Source organism: Heliangelus exortis, chromosome 9 (genome assembly GCF_036169615.1).
Source record: "Heliangelus exortis chromosome 9, bHelExo1.hap1, whole genome shotgun sequence".
Taxonomy (NCBI): Eukaryota; Metazoa; Chordata; class Aves; order Apodiformes; family Trochilidae; genus Heliangelus; species Heliangelus exortis.
In genome coordinates this window covers 17793571-17818849 of record NC_092430.1, presented here as the reverse complement: position 1 = coordinate 17818849, position 25279 = coordinate 17793571, and the positions used below count along the sequence as shown (strand labels likewise).

The 25279-nt window shown below is 41.0% G+C and overlaps 1 protein-coding gene across 2 annotated transcripts in view; it reads left to right on the top strand.

Moving 5' to 3' along the window:
- Nucleotides 1-25279, top strand: part of SENP5 (SUMO specific peptidase 5) — a 169327-nt gene that overhangs the window by 18014 nt on the left and 126034 nt on the right. The window contains exon 1 of one of the 2 annotated variants that reach the window (XM_071752559.1): nucleotides 23120-23252. The exons of the other annotated variant lie outside the window; for it this stretch is intronic. The gene's annotated coding sequence lies outside the window, so the exon portion shown is untranslated. Of the gene's footprint in view, nucleotides 1-23119; nucleotides 23253-25279 lie in introns of those variants that run through there. 2 annotated transcript variants of the gene reach the window in all.

Below are 25279 nucleotides of genomic sequence, written 5' to 3'. Positions count from 1 at the left end.
TTTCCTTCTTCTGTCCTGTCTTCTGCTCCAGAGCTTGTGTATTTTGCTGCAAGTGTGCTTCTAGATCCCAAAGACTGATATATCTTGATTTATGTGTTTGTTTTTGATAATTTTCTCTTCTGCAAACAGCAATCCTCTGCAGAGGGGTTGGAAGAAGTGACTTTTCCTGATCCAACTTACCTTCTTCTGACAGTGACTCCTGAAACAGATAAGCCTCCAGCCATCAGTCCTTCACTATTTTCTGATGCAAATTCCTAAAACTGGATTTAAAATTCATCCTGCTGCAGTATGTGGTGGTTTCCCTCTCGACAGTTTTCTGAGTGAGAGCAGCAAGTGTGAAGGTGTTGAAAAGCAGCCTGCAGTGCTCCATGTCAGCTATAGCTCTCTAGCAGGAAACACTGCTGCAGCGAGATCAAAAACTGATATTAGCATGGTATCTGAGGCAGTGCTGCCAATTCGTTTTTGTGCTGTTAGAAACCCTGCTATTTTCTTGCTTCGTTGCTTCATCTGTAGCACAGTGGCAGTGGTGGCTGTCATTATTGTTAAGGGACAGTCTATCGTGCTTATCAGTGGAAAATTAGATTCTTGATAAAGTAATCTTGCTTAAAGTTTTGTCTTAGGTGTGAAAATTTTCACCTTTTTTATTAATAATAATTCAAAGAATGTATTTTTTGCCTGAAAGTGTTTCTTTAGTGCAATGTTGTTAATGTTTATGGGCATAGGGACAGATATGTTTATATTTTCTGTCTGTTTTCACGGCTCACTCTTATAGCACTGACTCTTGTCATTCTTCAGAATACCATTCAAGTTCCAGAAAATGAACAGAGGGCCAGTATCTGTTTCACAGTTTTACCAGGAGAAAGCCATACTAAGGCCCCTGAAAGCAAGGCAGTTTCCCTGTTTGTGTCAGTCAATCCACAGAGCTTCTTGACTGGTTGAGCAGTTGGGGCAAAGCTCCCTAGTGGAGACATGGCTTATATTGGCAGACTAACAGTAACCTTTTGGCAATATACTTCAAACTGGCTTCCCATACTGCATAAACTCTGTCTGGAAAAAAACTGATACTGCTTTAGTCAGAAGAAGAAAACCATCCAGCCTCTGACCAAGACCATCACGTGAGCAGGCACCTTCCATGCAGACAAGGGCTCAGCTGCAGTATCTGCCCCTGACTGCCAGCTGGCAAGCCCTGCCAAGCCCTTTCTGCTCTTGGTGACCTCTTTAGTAAAACCAAATAACACCACTTCCCACCCCCTGGATCCTTGGGTCAAAATTATAAAGGTGCAGGCAAACTGGGTGGGTAAAGCAAGTCCCCCTACCAGTTCCTGCTTTTCATGTGAATAACTAGGCTCATGGCCATGGCCTGCCAGCAGAATAATGGTCTGTCTGCTTGGTGATAAGCCACAAAACCCGGGAAGCACTCCTGGCACCTTCTGAAGTGCAATCTAAGGTGCATGTCAGCACTGATTAAATGGAAGCTTTATAGAAGGCGGTTTGGGCCTTGATTATTTCAGAAGCACCAGCAGTCAGGGAACTGGATCACTTGAGCTGTCAGCTGGGTGATTTAGTGCATCTCCTATAGGGAGTAATGAAGGTTGTGATAAACTGCAGTGTAAGAAGCCAGTAAATAACTTTTATGGTAGAACTGTATTTGGAAACACTGAATAATGGCAACTGGTGTCACAGATCTTATGGAAAGGTGTTTTCCCGAGTTATATATTCAAATGGACATAGTGGATGTAAGCTGTTCTTTTGGAAACCAGTTGAAATCAATAGAATGACTTCAGGGTTGATTTAAGAAAAGAAAATGCTATCAATAACACTACATATTTATTGATAGCATGAAACAATTAACTCCCTTGGAAAAGAGGAGTAAATGTGTTTATGTTAATGCTGATTTATTACCTTATTACTTCTATAATACAAAACAAGACTTCCAAACCCAAGCATCCACTATTTTTTTTCTTTTCTTCTTTTCTTCTTTTTTCTTTTTTTCTTTTTTAATCTTGGCCTATTTATCAGTTCTTTTTATCACAAAACCCACACAAATGAGGAGAGACGTTTATTATATTCTTTTTATTTTACCATACATAATTCAAATCTGGAAATGCTTTCTTCTGAAAGAAATACACATTTATATTTAACACTTTTCTTTAATTATATTTTCTCTAGGTTATTTTAAGAACTGGTCATATTTAGGTCTGTATTTTTTATTGTTTTTAAATTCAGAAAAGCCTCTAAATTTATGTCCAGTGGAAAATTAAATCTCATGTTCTAGTTATAGACAGAATTATGTCAATAGATTCTTACTAAAAACATAGATGAGGGGTTTTTTTATGCTTTCATGAGCCCATCTTCTTTGCTACTCTGTTCAGTTATTTTCAGAATAAATAACTGAAGTAACACTAAAATACTGTCTGCTTTTGGAGTGTTGCACCATGGCTGCTGTACACTGGACAGGTGCTTGTACTGACTGAGATTAGAATTTGGTTTGATGACACAAGAATTGCCCATACATGTGGAGATAACTTCTCTAAAAAATTTTTGCACAAGCCATGGGGCTCTTATCTCTGCTTCCCTGTATTTTGGGAACTCAGGGAATGTAGGAAGCTGACTTTTAACTCTGCTGGGGCCTGTGCTGGCTACAGTGCATGACTGTGACAGGCTGATGGATGATGTAGGACCAGGTGGATGCTGAACCATCAGACCTGATCCTGTCCCACTCACAGCCATTGCCCAAGGCTGCTCTGGCTCCAGAGAAGAGGCTCCTGGGCTGCACTGCAGGCAGCAGGAGCTCTGGATGTTTGAGGAAGGAATAAGCAACCATGACCACTGCCTGATCTCTGTGGCTTTCATTTTACCCATTGGTTATGCCAGTCCTCTGTGGGCTTTGTTTTTCCAAGTCCTGGTTACTTACTGGAGTGAACTTATCACCAGTGAAAGGTCTTGGTCTGACTGCCCCACATAGTGACATCCAGCCCACCCTGCAGCTCTCAGATGCTTTGGTGTATACCATGAGGATGTCCAGAGATTTATATGGTGCTGGACCTTTGCATTTTCTGATGAATTTTTGCCTCCCTTTTCCATGTCTATGGCCAGGTAGAGCACATCAGGGTGTGCTCCCATACAAGAGGTGTTAGAGAACCTGGGGCCTTCAAGGGCATAGTAGGACAGTTTAGGACAAGTCAGACAGAAGCTGTATTAAGTATGACCATAGTGGGAAAACACTGTGGGACAAGTCCACCTCTGATCTCTCTTTCTCAGCCAACTGATTGCAAAGACCCAGCCTATATACTGCTTTAGGGGAAGGAAAAAAAACAAAACAAAACCAACCAACCAACCAAAAAAACCCCATAAAAAATAGAAACAAACCAAAATCAAACAAACAAAAACCCCCCACATCCAAGGAACCAACCAACAACAACAACAAAAAAAAACCAAAAAACAAACCCAAACCAAACCAAACCAAAAAACCAAACCAAACAAACAAAAAACCCCAAACAGGTAAAGAAAACAATAATATCAAAGCAAACGAACCCAGGTATCAATCCCTGGGAGTGATGGACTTCTTAAATATCTTGCTAACTGCCACAGTTCTAAGAAAGAATCAAAGGGTAAATGATATGACCATATGATGAAATGGTTCTTGGTGGAACCTACAGAAGTGGCACACCCAGTATTACCTTAGCTCAGGAGTGGGGAGCTGGGAACAATCACTGGCTGTTGAGGGGTTGTACTTTTAGTTAGGATAAACTTCTTAGCCAGACCTCTCAAATTTTAAATAATTTTACCACTGCAGAGGTAATGTGGGGCAAATGTTGTTTTTCTTAAGTTGCAAGGAATCTGCAGTAAGTGTTGAAACTCCTTCTCAGAATCCCCTGAGAGATTTTAAGATCAGAATTATCAGAAAAGTGTCACAAAACCTGACTAGCAGTGGGGAGCTATTATGCTTTGTGAAGTGGCATAAGGAGAATTTGAAGGATGCCAGGAGGGTGGAAAAACAGTGCAATGCTTGCTCTCTGCCTTTTGAATTTCTGGAAGACAGAAATGGTTTTGACTTACAAGTCCTAGGCAGCTTCTGACTAGAGCCAGTTACTAGAAAATAGTCAGTAAATATAAACACATTATTTTCTGCAAATGAGCAGTATCACTAGATGATACTCTAGGAGAACATTTCTTTAGAACCAATCAGGGATTCCTTGATGAGTTATTTTTTTCTTTTGCTATTTTTCCCCTCAGAACTATCCCCATTTTTCAAAATTGTAATTATTCACAAACCAGGGTCCTTTTCTACTACTATTCTAAGTCAATCAAGTTATGGAACTGCTTCTTCAGAATATGCATGACAAGATATTTTGACATTTTTAACCTGAGGTATTAATATTTTTATTTCAATTGAAGTAACTTTCTACTTTGAAGTTTTAATAAAATTGAGATCAGAAAATTTAAATGAAAAAAAAATTAAAATAATGTCAACAAAATACCCTGAGTGACATAACCCGAACATTTTGTTAAACTTTCTGCTTGCAAAATTTCCATTTTTTCCTTCTTTGACTGCATAAGTGTATTGACAAGCCAGGATTCTTTGATTATTGCAGAGGTTCCTCCTGCCCTGCATCAAGGCTATAAAATATTGACAGAGCAAAGTTATCCCTGAGGAACAGGGCTTTGGCTGGGGACTAGACTGTATTCCGACATTTCCAACAATTTTATAAAGCAGCAAGTTTTTCCTGTTTCTCTGTTCCTGCTTCCCTTGAACTACTGGAAATAATTTCTTTGGATTAAATTAGCAAAAGGCTTTTCATAGATGCATGAATGGATTCAGGTAGTGACATCTATAATATATATAAGAATATAAGAGAATGAGAGCTGCTTAGAAGATTGGCAATTACAGTCCTACCATCCTTCATCCATTCATTTAGTTTAGTTGTTCCTTTCTAGGAACCATCTGTTTCTGGTCTCCTCTGCCTTGCCTCTCAGTATTGCTGCTGCTGCCTGTGGAGCCAGCCCCATCCCTTACTAGTTGTGAGTTCCTGAGATCCTTTCTAAACTAAGCCAGGGCACTGGCCCTCACTGGGCTAGGTGGCAGGTTTGGCTTCTGACCAGGTACAGAGCTGCAAAGCAGACCTGCACAGCAGACCTACAACATCCTGGCAAAGAGAAATGCTGCTTAAACTGGTGTAGGTATACCCTAGGAAACCCACACATAGGTAAAGCAGTGCAGTTGCCCACTGCTCTGGCTTATGCTGTCATTCTGTATAAAGACAAATTAGTGTACTCGGAAGCAATCAGAAGTAATTACTCTTTAAGAAACAATAGGCGTCACTCTGTGGCTTCTATCTGACAGCTAAAGAACTTGGCTTCCTGTGAAAAACCCATACAGCTTAATCTTCTTGTGTCAGATCGTATTTCCTTGTCCTCTCTTGGTAAATGTTTACGTTGCTGCAGTAAAAGGGGCACTGCACAATCTTGGCTAACAGGGGACTTTGTGTTTAGAGATGGTAATGGGATCCAACATCTTTCAGCCATCACTCCCGAGATGAACGCAAAGGTTTGTAGATACAGAGTGGTACCTCTGCAGGTCCTTCAGTGGTCCCATTCCCAGGAGTAAATAGTGCTTCCATGAAGTCAGCTCCTACTGTTACATGAGCTGACACTGCAGCACAACAATGATAGGAAATGGAATGATAACAGGCATGGAAACCTGGCTGTTCTTTTGCTCTTCAGGTAAGAGATTCAATGACATTCCAACAGATTAATTTTAGGAGTGTAAATAAATGCACTGAACACTGCTTTTGCCACTCCTCCTGATGCATTTTCATTCCCATCACCCACTTGTCATTTTTTAGGTGTTTTCTTGTAGATTGAACACTTCCAAAAGGCTCCAAATTTCATCTTTGAAATCTTAAAGAAATCTAAAGACAGTGTCAGTCAGTCAGTGATTGTGTCTGACATTCCTCCAGGAGGAAGAATCCATCTCAGTGAAGATGAAGCCAAAGAGTGGCAGATTGAGATCTTGGTGAGCTCCATTCTTGTAGTGATTATGAAGTGTGCCTTTTAGGCAGTAAAGTGGAGAGAATCTAAATTTCAGATCCTGGCAAATGCTGTCATCACTGATGATGCCCTCAGAGGGTTGTTTCAAACTCTGTTAAGCAGTGCACAGGAAATCTGGATTCAGTTCATGGATTTGTTTTGGATGTTCTGTATTACTGAATACGCAGTGTCCAAAATCTGATGATTTTGAGGATATTTTCAGTGGTGAGAGATTGAAATATTCCATGTAATTGGGTTCTTGAAGGTAAGATAGATAAAAGCCAGCTAAATACTGTTTTATTATTGGGTTTTAATCTATCTCTGAGAATTAACAGTGAAACAAGACTTTTACGCAGGGACATTTTTTTTGTAAGAACAAACTAATGAAGTTAATCTTTATTAGTCTTTTAAAAGATACTACAGGTCTCAGTAAACTTTGCTGTGCCTGAGCTCTTCATCAGGAGTCTGGTGTAGCACTGGAACAGGTCACCCAAAGTGGTTGTGAAATCTTTGCTTTTTTATATATTTAAGATGCTGTCAGGCCAAGCCACGGTTGTCTGGATCTGGTATTGGCAATAGCTCTGAATGGGAGGTTAGGCTGGGGATATCCATAGGGCCCCTCCAGCCAGCAGTACTGTGATTCTATGGTTCTAATTAGCTTTCTTCTACATGGAAGTACCACAGTTATTTTAGGAAATATCTGTATCTTTTTACAATGGAAGCAAACAAGATGAGTGTTTATTATCCTTTATTACTAGTATTAAGTCAGTATTCTAACAAAAAGCAAACTCCTGAATAGCCTTGCTTTGTGGCTCTCAAAGCAAGATTAAGGGCTGATATTAGACTAGAGTAGATATATTATCCACTTTTCAAATGGATTTTTATATTGTATCCATTTGTTGTGTGCCTTACATAACAATTTATTTGATAGCACCATACTTATGTCAGTTCTGTATAATAATACTAAGACAAAAATTGCCAAGTATTAACTTTGTAAACATGCTGCAAAATACAGCTTTAGTGTGTCATTGTCTTATGAGGATACTTGAGGCTGAAATATCTTCCTCACCTACAGACTCTTCAGACTGATACTATACACTCTACAGAGTTAACAGCTGTTACTATTCCACTAATGGGAAGTATTTTCTCTTTCTTATGGTAAAGATAATTCATTATTCGCTTCTTTCTGGCTTATGTTCAAGATCCAGACAGTCCTATCTCAGTAACAGAAACAGTCAGAACTTAATTAGTCCTCTCAAAACTCAGAGTGACTTGTGTGTATACTCCTTTGGCTATTAAAGCTGAAAACTCTCACATAAAGAACAAGAATTGTAGTGTAGTAATAACATGAGATTCTCATTTTATGTTTTTATGTTTACTGCTTCCTGCTATTTCACATATATGGACTGATATAAAAAGAGTGTGCATGCATATTTACAAAGATGCACATTGTATTGCATTCTGCATGGCTCTATTAATGGGCTTTTAAATTTTGGTTTTGTCTGTGGAGGAAAATTGTTGCATTTGCATCTGTCATTTTGTCCTGATGCATATATGAAAAAGATATGAAATACACACACCAGGAATTAGGAAAATGGAAGATACAGAAATTCAAGGCACTGAGTGAATGATTTTTACCATGGATGATATTATTATTATTATTATTATTATTATTATTATTATTATTATTATTATTATTATTATTATTATTATTATTATTAATTTCTTTGTTAAAGGTGAGCTTAATAGACTGATCCCAGTTTCAAGAAGTAAACAGCAGTGGAGGGAGCCATGTCTGCCAGAGGTGCCTGGACTGGCCCTGTAATGATACCTGAACATGGATACCCACATTCCACTTTCAGATCTGTAGAGGTCCTTGCACTGTGCTTTTTTTGCCATTATATCCACAGAGTATGGATTCAGGAACAGCTGCTTTATGTCATTCACTGTCTTGTTTTCTGCCGAGGCAGCTTGTTTCAGCAGGGAATCTCTCTCTAAATGTGTACTCTGCTCTGTGTTTATGTTGAAAAAGGAAAGATCAAAGCACGTGCTTGGAATTGTTAAAAATAAGGCTGTGCGATTAGGGACCCCATCTCATTCTCAGTCCCATACGTAGGTGCTTCCATGTACCTACCCCCGCCCTTCATCCCCGCTGGAACCCGGGGCAGGAGGCAGTTCTCTGAGTATCAGGCTGTTCCTGTAGATGGCCATCAGAGGTCAGGGCTGTCTTTGAAAGGAAGTGGACTTAACCTTATCTGTGACTAATTAGTTGTCTGCAATGAGGAGAAACCCAAGATCAGGTGATGGTAGTGGCTTTACTGAGTCAGAACTAAGATGTGTCCAGCCTGGTGTCCTGAGGAGTGCAGTACTGGAAGCATAAAAAAGAGAGCAGAAAAAGGGGCACCTAGACAAGAGTCCCCCTTCTGATGTGTCTTTCAAGCTTCTGGCTCTCTGAGGCACTTCTGAGCTTCAGGCTGTATCTGAGTTGCTATATTACAGTAGTAACTGTTGGTGGATTCCCATGATTTTATCTAATTTTTTGAACCCAATTATTCCTTGGGATTCTACATCAATCAGTGACCTCCGTGTTCAACTACCACTGTGTAAAAAGTGTTTCCGTTTTGTTATAAGGAACAAAGAGTAATTATTCCCTGTTTGCTTTCTCCATCCCACTCCATGCTAAGTACCTCAATCATATCCAAGTACAGCTGTCTGTTTGATAAGCAAATGAGTCCTTCCTATGAAGTCTTCAGTTATAGAAGCTATTTGGTACCTCTGATGTTCCTGCTGCTTCTCTCCACTATACCTTTATGAGATGGTGTGACCAGAATTGCATGCAATGCTCAAGACATGGGCACACCAGGGACTGGCAAAATTGCAGAATGATATTTCCCATTTTGTTGTCTCTTCCTTTCCCATTTTTCCTTAGCATTGTGTGAGAGTTAACAAGCAGCTCTATTGTTAGAAGAGCCTAGAGGGAGAGAGCCTTGCAGGCTCCTCCTGGAGGAAGGATACGGATAACAGGATATGATTTATCTGTTTAATTTATGTTGGACTGTTTGATTTTGCAAAATTAACTTCCTCCCTGAAGAAAGATGTCAGATGAAATTTTCAGCTGAAAAATGCAAGGGGAGAGTGAGAGATCAGTGTCTGTAGCAGTGCAAAGCTGTGTGCTTTGATCCTTCTGCACCCTTGCTGCTCTGCCCCACTGTGTATCTTGCCTACAGGACAAAGTCTGGGGGCAGGACTGGGGAGACTGCCTTATCCAGAAACTGCCAACCAGATTGTTTCCCTTGGATCAGGCCCTATCTCAGCAGTTATGTCCTTGGCTTTTCACATGCAAAAGAAGCACTTTATTAAAAGAAACCAGATACTTCCCAGAGTCTGACAGCTTGCATTTTGAACTATCACCCCTAACAAGGGACCTTAAAACTGACCCCAAGATGTTAATTTAACCATTACAATTCCATTAGTCTAATTTGTCATGAAACATCTTAAACTAATTACCTGCATTTGTAAGTTAGTCCACATGTCATGAGATAAGAAGTCAAGCATAGTCACAGGTCACTGCTCTGGGCTGCCATCACATAAGACAGACCCTAGATGAAAGGGAATTCAGAGCCGATAGGAGGAATCTAAATGACAGCTACTCGGTCAGGACAAGACAGCTGTGGCTGTAATGTAAAAATTGGACCATAGTTTAAGAAGTGGTGTTTTGGAAAAGATGGGGCATGCCCTCATTAGCAGAATAAGGTCTGGGCAGACTGATTATAACACATCCCCATAAGCATTTGTCTTGAAGGTGGTAATTTGATAAATACAGGTCCACATTAAACCATTTGCTAAATTTGGCAGACAATATTATCTAACATTTATGACTGAATTTAAAACTGTCCCTTTTCAAAGAGACCTGATTATGTCTTGAATGTTACTTTAAAAAGATCATTTGGAAACTTCTGTTGGTTTCCTCAAATGACGAATGTTGAAAGAGAGGGAAAGACCAATTAGGAGTATGATTAAAGGTTGCTCAAGCCCTTCACTGAGTAGTATGTTTGGCTTCAGCTCCCTATTACTTGTTGGAAATCTGCCCATGTATTTATAGTGGGAGCTGCAACATGCTGTGTGCCACAAACACCTCTCTCCTTTAGATTTAGGCAACTGTAAACTTCCCTTCATTTCTCTTGTTCCAATGCCTGTGACATTCCCCTAGAGACTAGATGAGGAGAAGGATATGGTATGTGATTAATGCAGGATGAAGCATTCAGAAATTTCCTCTTTCTTGTTTCTGTTTCCTTCTTCACTGAGAAAGAAGGCGCAGAGGGAGGTGGCCGACAGCAATTTCCCTCATCAATACACAGTGTCATTATCACACTTTTGTCTGCCTGTGCTGGGTGTGAGGGGTAATTAAATCCCTGCCTCCCCCCAGCCCTCTGTCCCTTAGCTGATCCATATGGACAGCAAATGCAATTGAATTCTTCACTTCCATCACTCATTTGATCGATACAAAGGGCCAGAGACAACACAGCTCTACTGGTCCAGCCAGCCCTACCTTTGTGCTCTCTGAGTATGTGCTCTGTCCAAGCCATAAATCACAGCTACTCTAAATTATAGAGGCTGCCAATACATCAGAGAGCTGGAGCAGAAGCTCCCTGTGATCACAGCAGGGAGGGGACGATAAGGAAGGCCCTGACCAAGCTGTCTTTTCTGTACGCAGAAGCTTTATTCAGACAGCAAGGAAAAGAGCAAGCCTGGGAGTTTTTGCTCCTCTTGCAGGCATAATCCTGCTGCAGTGGCTCAGCAGTACTCTGGTGTTGCCTGCTGTCCTCAGGGAAAATTGAAATCCTCTTTCTACAGGCCATAAGGCAGTTCCTGAGATTATGAAGAGACTTCTCTTGGTGGTGTATTACTGCAGTCTTTATATCTATAGTTATATTTTTTTGGCATCCCAGTGGCAAAAAAGGAAGACTCATTGGTTTGCATCTTCCCATCACTGTCAGACAGCACTGGGGTTCTCTGTCCTCTGTCAGGAGGACTAAAGGCATCACCAGGGTGTCCCCAACTCCTGCCACACTGCAGCAACTGCACAGCTTGGTGGTGTGAACACCGTGGCACCTCTTTCTTTCCTTTGTGTAAGCTCACTTGCTATTTTCTACCAATATTCCTCCAAATCTTTAAAGGTCTCCATATCTTTGGCCTGTCTCTGATGGACATAAGGTATCTGCCGGTCTGCAACGAAAAATCACAGACAATCCATCCTTTCAATCTCTTACTTTTATGCTAAGCAGATAAGCGAGGCCTCCCGTGCTTGTCAGCTTTGCATTCTTGGTATGTGCAGCATAGTTGAGTATTGCAGATTAAAGGTAAAGAGTTGAACAAGGGAAAAAAGAAGGAGCAAAGCAACTGTTTAATGAGATAGAGGGGCTTTCCTCCTGAAAACTGCTTATCCATATCCTGTGTGGGGGTAATTGCAGAGTATTTTCTTTATGGAGCATGTTAGCACTGCTTTTGCAGTTCAATATATTTTACATTTTTGCAGGATCATCTTTTCACCTTGGTAGCATTAAATAGTTCTTTATGAAATTGTAAATGCCCCAAAAGATATTTTTTCAAGCTTACTTCTTCCCTGCACATCTTTTGTCTTATACTTGCAACAAAGTTCAGGTGTGCTCAGGAGTCAAAACTTAGGTGGACTCAGTCTGTCTGTATGTTTGAGCCCATGCTATTCCAGGTTTGGAACTCTTTTCCACCCAAGCCTGTCTCAAACTATAACAGAATCTCTAAAGTTACAAATCCAGATATTGTTGAACTGACTTAAAATACCAGGATATGTTATGCTGACAGTTAGAGCCAAGCCTTGAAAAAATTAGCTTATTCATAGCCATTTTATCTTAGTCATGTCACTGTCTGTCAGTCTTTCTGCTAGAGTTATTTTCATTTTTGCAAATTCCTTCCTGTGTCTTGGTCTGTTTTTTGGGTAGGTTCTTCACCTCCTGGTGCCCCTAAGAGGTAGGCTTCACCACTGGACCCTGTGGCTCCGTCACTGGTGCCATTCGCTGGGCTTCACCTCCAGAAAGAAACCTAAGAATCCACCATCATTACAAATTCTGCATAAGCTTTTGGGGACCAAAACAGTTAAGAAAGGTCACTGGAAAAATGGGTGATGTATGTATGCAGTGACTGTACATATCACTGTCTTTGTTGGTCTCTGGAGAAGCACTAGAACAGTATAAGAGTTGCTGATGGAGAAAAGGAAAAGAGGAAGGATGCATCTGTTAAGAACAAATGCAGTCATGACTGGCTAGGTATGATAAACAGCATATGCTGCTCAAAGATCTGGTTGTGGACAGGCCATAGGCTCCTGATCTTTCTCCAGCTTGCTCCTGGAGGTCCTTCTGCTGTGGATGATGTGAACATGGATGTGTTCTTTCTATTACATCCATGCAATTGGGATCTACTGGTTTGCAAATAAGTTCAGAAACAGGAACATTTCAGAATTGGGAAGAATGATCTGGGATTTTTCTGATGCCAGAAGTTCACTCTCTCGTTTCTATAGGTAATGTTGATGTTTGTATATGTATAAATGACAAGAGTGTTGGAGAAATGGTAGGATCCTGGGCTGGGATAGGATAGGAGGGGTTTGCTGTGAGGTGCTTCTGAAATGGCAGATTCTTGGGAACACAGTTTAGGGAAGATGGAAGCCCTGCCTTGGAGAGTGTTGTCACAGTCTGGAGCAGGAAACAATAGTGAGTTTGTGATGTGGGACAGAAGAGAGAGAATCTGTTTCAGAAGGGATTGATGGAATTTATTATGGGGACTTGAAGGACTGAAGGAACTTATTTCAAAAGACTGTCACACCCCATCCCGTGCACATGACTACATGCAAGTATTTTTTGCTGATGGAAATGTGATAGCTCTATTTTCTGCCCCACCTTCATCTCCTTTTCTTTTCACTTGTCCATACAGTATCATACACCCTGTGGCATCATATAATTAAAATAGATGATTATGCAGATGCAAATGGGTCCCTAAGGAAGCCTAGCACATGGACATACCACCACAGGCAAGTTTAAACTGATTATGCAGCTATAAAGAAGTTTCTTCTTTTTAAAATTAAAAATATTTTAACTTTCTTTTCTTTTTTAATGCTATCAGCTTAACATTTTCCTCTCTAGGTAAAATCTGAAATGGAAGAGAGGGAGCACAGGCTTAACACAGAGTACCTCATGGAAGTGCAGGCTGTAGTTTTCTGGGTCTAGAAACCTTTCCTCCCATTTGTAACACTCCTTCCCCTGCATGCAGAGTGCAGTCTCCACGTGCACTTGGCTTTTGGATCTGTGACTTCCACCATTCTTCTTATAATGTGTGAATTTTTTCCTTCCAAAGCAGAGCTCTCCCCTCCTCTCCTTGCCCCCGAGAAGGTTTTTGCCCCACAAGCAAACTTGGCTTTTAAATAATATATTTTATTCTGTGTCTGTACTGCTCCCTCCAGCTCATGATTTCTGCTTCTCTGTGGCCTCTGCTAATGCATAGTGTGGCCTGAACGGGGTGGGTTTCTCTGCAGTTCCAGTAAAACATGGCTATGTTACAGGTACAACTACGGATGCTGGGGAGACTGTAGCCTTCTCACTAGCACTGTTTCTTGTTAGGAATTAGAGAAGTACCACATTTTACCATCTCCATCATAAGCCTGCTTATATTATTATTACCAGCTGATGCCAATTACTGTTCATGCTTCCTTGTCCCAAGGCTTGATGGATACATTCAATGCCATGTTAACCCCTTTTCATTGTCAGTAGTGCCTTTGTGATGGTACTGCCTTTCCAAGCCACAGATGATCTTGCAAGTCTTCACACCAGCTAATCCATCCTCTTTTGGCTTTTCCAAAAGGTGCTGACTTCTAAGGGGAGCACTCAGCAGGGGTATTTTTCCTTCATATCAGTGTACCCAGAATTCCTTCTTTTCTTATGTACTGGCCTCCTCATTCCTCTCCATTGCTATCAGCAATGTGGGTCAGATACTACTAAAAGAATATAATAATAATTTTTAAGGGAAGCAAGAAAGAAAATAAGGAATTTAAGCAGAAGATATCTACATTTTCTTTCTGTAGGTAGAAACCAGGTGGACCTGCCCTGACACTTGTGCTGCTGATTAAAGTATGGCATGTTATGTAAAAAGAAATATATACTTTTCTCTAAGAGTGATCTTGCAGTAAAGCAAGAGATATCACATGTGTGGAGGAACCAAGGATTAGCTGTTGCCTGAAGCAGATCCTGTATGGACAGCATCACCAGCAGCATCCCTCAGGGCAGCATCAACAAGTCTGACAGACCATAGCAGAACTTTTCTACTTCATTATGTGCTGAAAAGCAACTGGTTTCTGCTCATTAGACACTAATCAAGGTCACCCCTTCATTACTGAATGCTCTGCATTCACTACACTGTTGGCAGGAGGGCTTGCTCTGCTCCTGTGAGTTCATAAAAAAAAAAAAACCTCAAACAAAATAAAATAAAAGGAGAAGAAATCCTTTGGCCAACCATCTGTTGGAGCACAGGCTGTGGACACAGTGCAGATACAAACGCCTGGATGCATTTTGCAGGTGTGCCCTGTGACCCATCTTTCCATGGAGGAATTCATTGGGAAAACAGATTGCACCAGACTGTTCCTGCAACTGCAGCTAATCTCACCTTTTCTATATTACTGCTAACGGATTAGCACAAACATTGCTCCTATTTTGAGGCTTATCAAAGGCAGCAGCACATCTCTCTAATCTCTTATTTCCCTGCTTTCTTGAAAGTGCTTAAATGAATGGAGCACTGATGAGCAGGGATGTGGTGCCAGCGGGGATGGTGTCATTTAATGCCTCGGTATTCATGCTATTTAATGCCTGTGTGGGTTTATGTGTCCTGGGTGACTTGCTAACCATCTGGCGCCCTCCACCCTTTCATAGGACAGACGGAGGTGTAGACAGCGTCTTCATTTGTCTCCAGTCCAGAGAGTGACCAGCAGCAATAAAACAGTACAGTTCTGATATGCCTGTCCCTATACAGCCTGCACCTGCTGTCACTGAAGGATGAATCTTGGAGGCTAGGGTTTGGTTACCCATGATATCAGGCAATATGGATCTCAGGGAGCTATGGGCACATACCTGTATTTCCATTGAACTGATTGGCACACACAATCTGGATTTTTCTTCAGGCTGTAAAAAGTGTAATGACATCTGATCTGCCCTGCTTGTACACAGTTAGCTTGTCAAAGTGTTTCAGACAAGCTGGAATCAGCAAAATTGTTTGTATCACATCCAGTCCTTGTCCTGAGTCCTGTAGCTGGACTTACTGTATCATTGAAGCACAGCCCAAATTTTTAGCTTTATTATTTTCACCAATCACAAAAACTTGGGGTTGTTTCCTCCACTCTACTAGGAAGCAGGCTGAGATCCACCCTCCTTGCTTTCACACCACTGTCATCTGGCATTAACTTTCAGTCATTTTCTCCTTTGAGGCCAGATTGAAATCAGTGACCTAGAAGTAAAATACTCTGTGTTTTGTTAGCAAGCAGTCCCTAGAGCTGTGCAGTCTAAATTGGGATGTTTTCTCAGTGAGCTGTAATTACCAACAATCCTCATTTTGGTAGCAGAACTTATTAATTGCTTTTCACTTTCTCCCATATATTTCTGCTCATGTCACAGTGAAATAAACACTTAAGGGGTCATGATACCCTACTATAAGGCATTAGTTTTCTATGACGACATTCTCAGAGATTATATTACAGATTCACTGATATTTCTGCAGGGAGGGCAGGCTGGAATATGAGTTTGACGCTTACTGCACTGTCTGCTAGTGATACAGCTGTGGGAACTGACCCTGAAAATGTGCATGCCTGTGAGAGTATTTGCAGAAATAAGGTCTAGTCATGTGTAGAAGTATTTTTGCAATTAGCCTCCATGTTTATGGGATCACATGTGGGCAGTACTGACAGTCTGCTGGGAGGTGCTGGCTGCCCTTTTGAGTGCTGTTGCTGAAGGTTCATTTTATTCATCATTTTATGGGAGTGCCCACCTCATGTTGTAACTTTAGTGCAGACTGGTAATATTAATAAGTAATACCTCCATTGTTTTAGGACTTTTTTGTGTTCAGGTTCAAGGTCAGACCCAGTTGGCCACTCTGTGGTGGTATCTAATGAATTGCCAGCATCCCAGAAAATACAATTTGAGATTAGAAGCAGCACCACCTTATTACAGTGGTAGCCAATTGCAAGTGGAAGGCCAGGGGAAAAAAGGGCAAGGTAATGTAACATGCGAGTGGAATAGCACTCAATTGGTGTATTATGAAATTGTCATTCTGTGCCACTGTTCAGCATAAATGGACTAATCTTCAGTTTGAAAATGAGGAGAGCTTGACTGTTAAAGAATAAGTCATTTGGCTTCTGGCAGCAGCAGAAGATGCTGTAATATTAGCTGTAAGAACTTGTGCATTCTTGGTAAGGAGATAAAAATGATTAAACTGCACTGCTTGCTTCTCTGTCTTCTAAAGTAATTCATATTTGGACCCAGATTAGTCTAAGCATTTGCATAATTCCTCAGGCCATTCATATTCAGCCATGCATTTCAGCTTGTGCTTAGACTTAAGCAAGTGCTGAAGTTGTGTTCAATTCCAGGGCCTAGAGCCTTGCTGAACAAGGTCTTGCCCATTAGCTTAAAATGGCCCAGTATCTTCTGAGATTGCTATGCTGTGGCAAAAAGAAGTTTCCTGTACTTGTTGTACTACAGGCTGAATATTCTTCAATGACTTAGAAAGGTAAGGGTGAAGATCTTGGGGCCCCAGAGAGGTTAATTTTCAATAGAGTCTTCTGTTGTAAATCCAAGAGCCAGAGAACAGGAGTCATGTCTCCCAAGAGTTTCATGGACTCTACAAAACTGGCAGTCACATTGACTGTCTCCCTTCCGCTGGGTTCTTCCTCAAAAGGAATGAGCAAAGCCAAGGGAATAGTTTTGTTAGGCTCTTCGGGACACAGAGCTCTTCAGGCCAAATTCTGTTCTGGATTACACTTTATTATTCCACAGTAACTTCTTAACTTTGGTAAGGCTGTGCCAGGTGGTAGCCATTGTTGAAGTGAATTGTAATTTTAAAAATATCTTTGAAAAATGTTAGCATTGCCATATGTATTTCTGTCCAAATTTGGAAGCAGGTTATGGAGAAAAACCTTGATATGCTGCATTTTTTGTTTTGTGGAAATGGAAAGTTCAAACCATATTGCCTGGCATTTTCAAACTATTGTGTGTCAGTTCGGTTCAGCATCAGAACATGTCAGCCAATACACTTCCACTGCTTCATGAAGACATGTGTGGGAACTGGAAATTTTTAAAATGGGATTGACCCCAGTCTAAAATGAAATGTTTGGTTACAGCTTTTTAAAGAAAATACAATAAAACAATTGACTTTTTTTTTTCCTTTGGAAAAAATGGTTTTCCAACATTTTGTAGAAAACCCTCTACAGGATAGATTTATGGCCTGAAGTCTTGTTCACAGTAAAACTGGTGGGAATTTTGCTGTTAACTTTCATGTATCCAGAATTTCACTGAGGTTTCCTTTGCAGCAGGAGGGATTGTGTGACTCTTTATCTGGATGTATTAATGTAACTTCAAAGCCTTTTGTCCCACTTTAGAAATACAAAGTATTCTTATATATCTCATTTGATTCTTGGAGTTCTTGCACGGTTTTTTCTCTCTCCCAGAGAGCCAAAAGGAGGTCAATCGATATTTCTTAAAATGGAGACCAGTAACATGTTCTAGTTCTTCACAGTAGTAGTAGAAGAAAGTGCAAATGTCCAGATCAGTGCTCTGCTTCACTGAGCTGTCTTCAGACCATGGCTTTTAAATGTTTGTTCTGCGAAGGAGAATCACTGAAGGTTCCAGATGTAGGTGTTTACTGTGAGATCATACTCCCGATCTGGTGTAGTGCTGTGTATCATGCTGGCTCTGTTTGCCTAATCCCAATGCATTAGATGATTCACCTGCTGCTGAATTTTCCTTTCTGTATAGCAGATTTTATTAACTGATGGAGACGCCTATTTGGAAGCTGTTTTTCCATCCCAAATTGGAGTCCTGGTATTGACAATTGTTAATGTGAGCAAAGAGCAGTTCATTCCATTGCTGGGTGACTGGAGTCCTTTCTTACCTCTTCTGTGCCTGGGAGAAGGTACCAACAATAGTATGAGAGGGAAGACAAAGGACTGGAAGAATCAGAGGAAGGAGGAAATAAGTGTTTCTAAGGAAAAAGGAGTATTCAGTGAGCAATTTTCATGAGATGCACACATTTGGAAATTTGCTAAAAGGTATTTGCAATGTTTTTTATAAGCAACATTAAATGAAAGTAGTTAGTTCTGGACTTAACCTAGCCATTTGTCCTTGGATTTAGGGCTAGCTCAGAGCAATTTTCTAGTTTTGCACTTCAAGCCCATCTCCACCTGCTTTACCAGAAGGTTCCACTGCACTGAGGACAGTACTGGTAGACACAAAAAGAGCTGTACCTTCCATGAAGGAAGTGGTTCCTAGGAGGGGCCTGAGAGCAGAGTTTCAAAAACACCACGTTCCCAAAAAAAGGGCCAAGTTTTTCAGAAGGGCCGAACAACAAGCACTCCTACTGTGACAGATGGCTGAGTATTTCAAAAGATCTTCCCATTAAAGCTGGCTGGAAATTGTCTATTCTCCTGTTTTTGACAGAAACTTGGGTTTTCTGTTAAAAATAATAATAGTACAGAATGGGCAGATTTCCTTTCAGCATTCTATTTTTATGTAAGAGTTTTAATTGCTTTGGTCAGGGGATCTTTCGCTCCCATAATACAATCCTTTACGACTCGCTGTGATGGAGAACTATGGGATAGATGCTTCTGAAAGTCTGATCACCTGCTCTGGTCCCCCAGTGAAACTTTCTGAAGCTCCAGCTGAACACAAGTGTGTTGCGTGTGATGTGGTTGATAAAGCACTTGAGTGCACTCCTTCCATTCAATGGATTTCTTGGATAAATTTCCATTTAGGTTTTCTAGAGTGGCCTAAGCTTTGTGGTACTTATTTGGGAGCCTGAGCATACGATCATCAGGGGGAGAATGCCTTCACTTGTGGCTGTTCACATTTCAAGTATTTATAGGTAGCTCAGCACTCAGAAAGTGAAACTTAAGGCTGTTTATCAGAATGTGTGCTTTGACATTTCAAGCTTTGACATTTCCTTGGTTTAACTTACCCATCCATAAAGGGGAGGTAAATCTTCATACTCAGCAAAGGATTCACAAAATTCAGTGTTTATGCACACAACTTCAGAGAAGCAGAAATTCAAGAACATCTTTCACTTCATCTGAATGTCTGAGAGATCTTTTAAACTGTTAATTGATTGAGCAATCATAATGATGTGTCTGTGGGGATGAAGGGGGAGGAATAATTTACAGGTGGGAGAAATGAGGCATGAATGACTTCCTAGCTTTACCTATGTGCCATGCTGTTAGTCTGTGTCAGATCCAGACAGATACCTTCTGTCCTGTCTCCTTTTGCATTTGCGATGGGTAGCTGGGAAAATCAGCTTCCTCCCCCCTTCATCCTCTTCTTCCAAGGGGGACTGATTTTCTTAACATCAGGCTGCTGTTTCATGAAAGTACAATGAGTCCACATGTGGCCCATCTCTTTGAAGGAGCAAATTTAGATCTGGGACACTTTTTGCAACTCCCAAGTGCCACCCACTGAACAGGACATGGTGAGAGAGCCCTCTCCACTGCCAGGGAGACATGGAGTCTGGGAGACATGAAACTTCTGGGTGTTCTTAGGACAGCTGCACATTCTGCTCTGCCTTCCTCCTCCTGACCTTATGCACAGTCAGATTATGATGTGCTGTCCCCTGCACACCTTCCACACAAATTCAGGTTTGCTGCACTGAGCAGAGTGGCTCTGGAATATCTGACCTGGCTCTGAAATACCAGCTCACCTCCAAGGAGTAGCATGGCCTCTCTTTGTCACCATCTCTTTCCTGCCTGAACCTCTGTATCTGGGGACAGTAGATTTCTGTACAGAAAACTCCGTGAATCTTCTGGCATGTGTAGGATAAACAAGCACAATGTTAATTCAAATTGTTTGAAATTTGTGGGATGTGCAGGGTGAAAATACTGCTTAGGAAAAGGTCCAGTGCACAATTTCATCTACAGTTTGGCTGAGAATCCTGTTTAAATTTAGTTCTTAAACACAGCTGTGAAACTCATGAAGATGTCACATCAGCTGCTCACCCAGCAACCTTTATAGCCTCCTGGGAAGTTAATAAAAACACCAATAGAGAGCAGTAATTCTAACAGGCTGCTTTGCTTCCTTCTTCTGGCTGCTCCTTGTTGAGCTCCTGCAAATCACACTTTTCTTCTAGCCAGTCTGGTTCTGACTGCTTCTCCTTATCAGTTATTCATATCTGAAAAGGAAAAGAAAAATACTGACATAATTCACTGGTTCCTGGAAAGCTTTTTAAAATTTTTTTTATTTTTTATTTAACTGACAGGGCTTATGGTTACCTTTAGCCATAGCTTTTTAAGTTGTTTTTAGCTGGGTAGCAGTGATAAGCCCTCCAGGAAAAAGCAGTGGTAAGTAGTGGCTTGTGATAAATATTTATTACTACCTATAGTTGTGTTTTCTATTCTTTTTCAGTGTATGTATCCTGCAAAAATTTTCTGGTAAAGCTGCTGGGTGGTGAATTTAAGCTCATTGGTTTCTAGCTTTCCTAATTGTGTTTTGCAGAATCCCTACTGCATCTGGGACCAGGGCTAGAAATGCGCTGCTTAGTGACATGGATTGTTTTCCACAGGTCATTGACACTCAATATTCTGCTTTATCTAAATTACCCAGTCTTCAGTTTTCTCTGATCTAATCCCAAAAGTAAAGGGTGTGTGCTATGGGCAGATTTAATGCTTACACATCCATTCCTATTGAACATTTGTTGGAAAAGGAGATGAAAGCAAGTAGAGCTTGACCTGGCAGCTCAGTGGCCAGGCTGCCAGGACACAGTGCCTGCTAACAAGCTGCTTCTCTGCACCTCAGCAGGTGATGGGGTTCCCAGCAGCTCAGGAGCCCACTGCCAATGGTTAGCACATGCTGTCGTGAGGAGTCTCATCAGTCAGAACTGTCTCATAAATAATTTAAAGGAAAGCAATTAGCACACACAGCTGTAGCTGGCTGCAAAGTCACAGTTATACCTGCCAGGGCAATCTGGAAATGGAAATTTCAAAACCATTTTTTGAAGTCACCAGAATGAATGGTCTAGCTTGGAGCTAGGGTTGGTGGGTAGTTGTTGATGAGTAAGGAATAATTACACTTTCATGTCTTTTTATGTGTAATGAAATACAGGGGAGATTCTAGTAATTTTTGCATATTGGGAAAGGGATCAAAGGGATGCATGGTTTGAAGAACTCCAGCAGCTAAGGCCTTATCCTTCCAGAGACTCTGCAACTCATTCAGCTTCAGAGAAAAGGGGACAAGATTTAATAAAGACCTGGACTTGCATATTGAAGGCATCAGCTAGTTAAAGAATAGTTAAAGACTTCCCAGGAAGAATAGACAAGAGGAAAGGATGAAGGTATTGCTTCAAGTTCCTCCTCAGAATGTTTGCCTTGACAGATCAATGAGACTAAATTGTTTGAGAACTTCTAACTAATGATAAAAGGAAGGAGAATCTGCACTTTAAGAATCTCAATCAACTACTGGGGAGGTAGGGTTTGTTTGTGAGTGTGACTCAGGTGAGTCCTGAGAAGCAGATACTCATATTAAATCTAGAGTTGACACTACACTGGGGAGGGAACATGTAAATATATTTTAGGGTCAGAAATCAACTAACCTTGATCCTACCTTCAGACAAGGAGACAAAACAGATAGCATTGCAAGGTCCTCTCCAGCTTGTTTGATGGCTGTGCATTCAGTCATGATAATTCTGGTAGCTTAGTGCCGACAACATGTTCAGCTTCACAGGATCCCCTCTTGGCTATGGAATTATTATTCCATTTTTAACAGCTGGGAACTAAATTGCAGCATGCTGCCAAATGAGGCTGTCCCAGTCCTAAACTCTGAGATTCCTTGCTTTTCCTACAAGAAAGTTTGGTATTGTACTGTGAAAAATGCATTCAAATGTTATTTGTTCATATTATAGCTGCCATTCATGTATTTTGCTCAGATGCTCAAGTCTTTCCTGTACTGATTTCTTTCATTTATTTATTTTTATTAATCCTTAGTGGAGTCTGGGAAAATGAAGTGTCCTATAGAACTGCAGATTAATTAGTGCTCAACAGCCATAAGTTTACTAACTTTAAAAATCTTTCTTGAAGACATATTCAGCCTTCAGGTCGTGGGGGTGAATTTGCAGTAGTTTGGGTTTTGTTTCCTGTTAATTAATCCATCCTTCTTTCAATTTAACATGATAGCTACCCGTTGTTCTTTGCTTGGCTCTTCTTAAGGTCATATTGACCAAATTAATGCATTTTGTAAGATTCTAGATTGCATTATCTTGTGAATCCCAAATAAGTGCTCAAGAAATGTAAAATAAAATAATAATCTAACATGCTTAAGTTAACATCTTTCCCTCCTATTCAGAGAAAAGTGTAGTGCAGAATTTGATTCACTATCCATAAAAGTCTCAAGGAAGGTTTAGTAATCCTTCTTGAAGCAAGCTGAACCCCTGATCTTTATAACAATATTGCAGGTTTGTACTGACAGTACTGCAGTGCAGAAATATGAGAAGCCACTAAAAATCTCAACTAGGTCAAATAAGATTGTGCCAGAATTTTATTCAAAACAATAGGCATAATGTTTTCAGAATGCAAGAAAATGCTCACAGTACAGGAGAGAGATGAATTTCTAATTTTAAAAAGCAGATTGTCTGGCTACAGAGGTTGGCTGGGCTCTGCCAGTGACTGTGTAGTGCATGAGGGTAAATACCTGCCTTAGATGCTATCAGAGGCTACAATTTGCAGTCTGTTGGGATATTGAGATGTTGGGATATCTCTCCATTGCCTTTCATTATTAGTTAGGGAAGAAACTGTTCTTCACTAAAGGTTCTTCTCCCTCAACTTTAACTTGTAGGAGACTCTGTCCATAATGAACGGAGAAGGAGAGGCTTCTTCACCCAGAGAGTCCTCTTCTAATACAGATGGGATGGATTGCCAGTGGAGGAACATGTGCTTTGCTGTTCATTTCAGAAGTCAGAGCAGCCAGGTCAGACTGGATTTCTCTGTTTTACATTGCCAGTTTTGGTTAATACCACAGTAAACTTTAGTACAGTAGGATCCCTAATGTTTCTTGGTGCTAGCTCAACTCCCATAACATTGTAGAGGTTTTGCTTTGGTTAAGTTTTCATAGTTTTTTTTTTATACTAAAAATAACGTTGAATCCTCTAATGAACCCTGTTTTCCCCTTTTTAGTCTCAGCCATCAGCGATGATCTGGGTGCTTAAATCTTCAACATTTGTCAGATTGAAGTGCTTACAGGGAATAGCCATGGGCCAGCCACACCTGGATAACTTTAAAATGCTAGCAAGTGATGCTTCCAGCTATTGAGATTGGTTATTCACCTAGGGTTCAGCTCTGCACAGGAATCTCTAATATGACTGTGAGAGTTTACATTTACATGGATTTTAAAGGAGTTTGGGAATTACAGGAATAGTGTCATTTGGGGAAGCTGATAATCAAATCTCTGCTGCAGGAAGTTTTTAACTCTTTTTCTTTAAAGTTTTCAGAATTGCAATGACAGATTTGTCTTGCTTATAAATTATTTCTTATCCTATTTCACTCTTTTGTTTCTGATTAAATAACCCCCGCAATCCAACATGAATGAAAGGCAGCACACTTCCAAGAGAAAGTCCCACATCTGGCTGTCAAGCAAAAGACAAAATGTAGCAGTAGGATGCTGTGCATCAATAGTGCTCCCAGGAGGCAGCCTTTTTCCAGATCTTGCCCCATGCATGTCACTGAGAAAGAAGAAAACCAACATGTTTTAATGACGGATACTGGCAGCTGGCTGGAAGAGACCACATTTATCCTTTCTGTAGCACCATTTGGACTAAAATAATTTATGCATGTTTAAGAGTTGTCACTACAAAAGCAGTGACAAGGCATTCTCAGATCATGGTTCCATGTATATTTTTGCTGGTATCTAATTGGATTCCTGCTTCACCTTCCAGCCTTGACTCCATCCCTGACTCCAGTGGTCCCTGTACAATTCCAGAGGAAAAAAAACCTCTTGGCTATTGTTTTTTAATTATTTTTGTTGTTGTTGTTGTTGTTGTTTATTTTATTTTTTTCTCCTTCTTCCCATGTGAATAAATTTAAAAATTCAGTCTCCAGGGAGCTTTACAGATAACAGTACTGGCACACCTCAAGGGACAGTAGGAGGGAACAGAGATACAAGAGTGAAAAATAGCAACTGGAGGCAAGAAATTTCCCCACCTGTTTTTCTTACCTAACTAAGCATGTGGAAACACACCTAGAACTAGTTTTAAATTACCTGGCTGAATAGCAGCCCTGGTGCGCTACAGAGCACGTTCACCTGCATATTTGCTCAGTTTCACAAGTGAGCTCTGCAGCCTGCACTGTCCTGGTGCCAGACGATACTGCCTGTGGTACCTGGAGTAGCTGGTTTAAATATAGCCTGTGCATGGTCTCAGTGAGCTCTGGTCTGTGCAGACATACAGCAATATGTAATTACGGACTATCCAAGTCCAAAGCTAAACACTACTTTAGGGGTGCCTTTCTTTCACTTCCACAGTCCTTTTCACAGTTACATCTGGGGCCTGTTGATTTCAATCTGCTTGTTTTCAAAACACGCCTGCAGGGCAGGGAAGCAGCCGAGTGGGTGTCCTATGGAGTGAGATCTGAGAAGCACTCAGTCTGTTTTGCAAGCAGCAAGAATCGCTTGGGACTTTAGTGCTCCCACCCATGTGAGGGCAGTCATCAGTCCCACAGCAGAGCTGTGCAGCTCTTCATCCTTCAGCACAATGCTGAACATCTTCACATAAGCCACTCATGAAGGTGGCCCAAGCTATTCTGACTTGCATACAAAGTGGTCAGGGAACAAAAGTGTTCTCTGCCCTGCAGCCTGGGCTAGAGAGGCAGTAGCCTCCAGCTGGCAAGTGCTGGTGGCCACTGTGGGGTGAAGCTCTGTCCTGAAATGCCAGATACAGAGAGGTTAATTCCAGGAGCTTGCGATGCAGCATAATGTGGATGTTAACACACATGTAGTGGGGA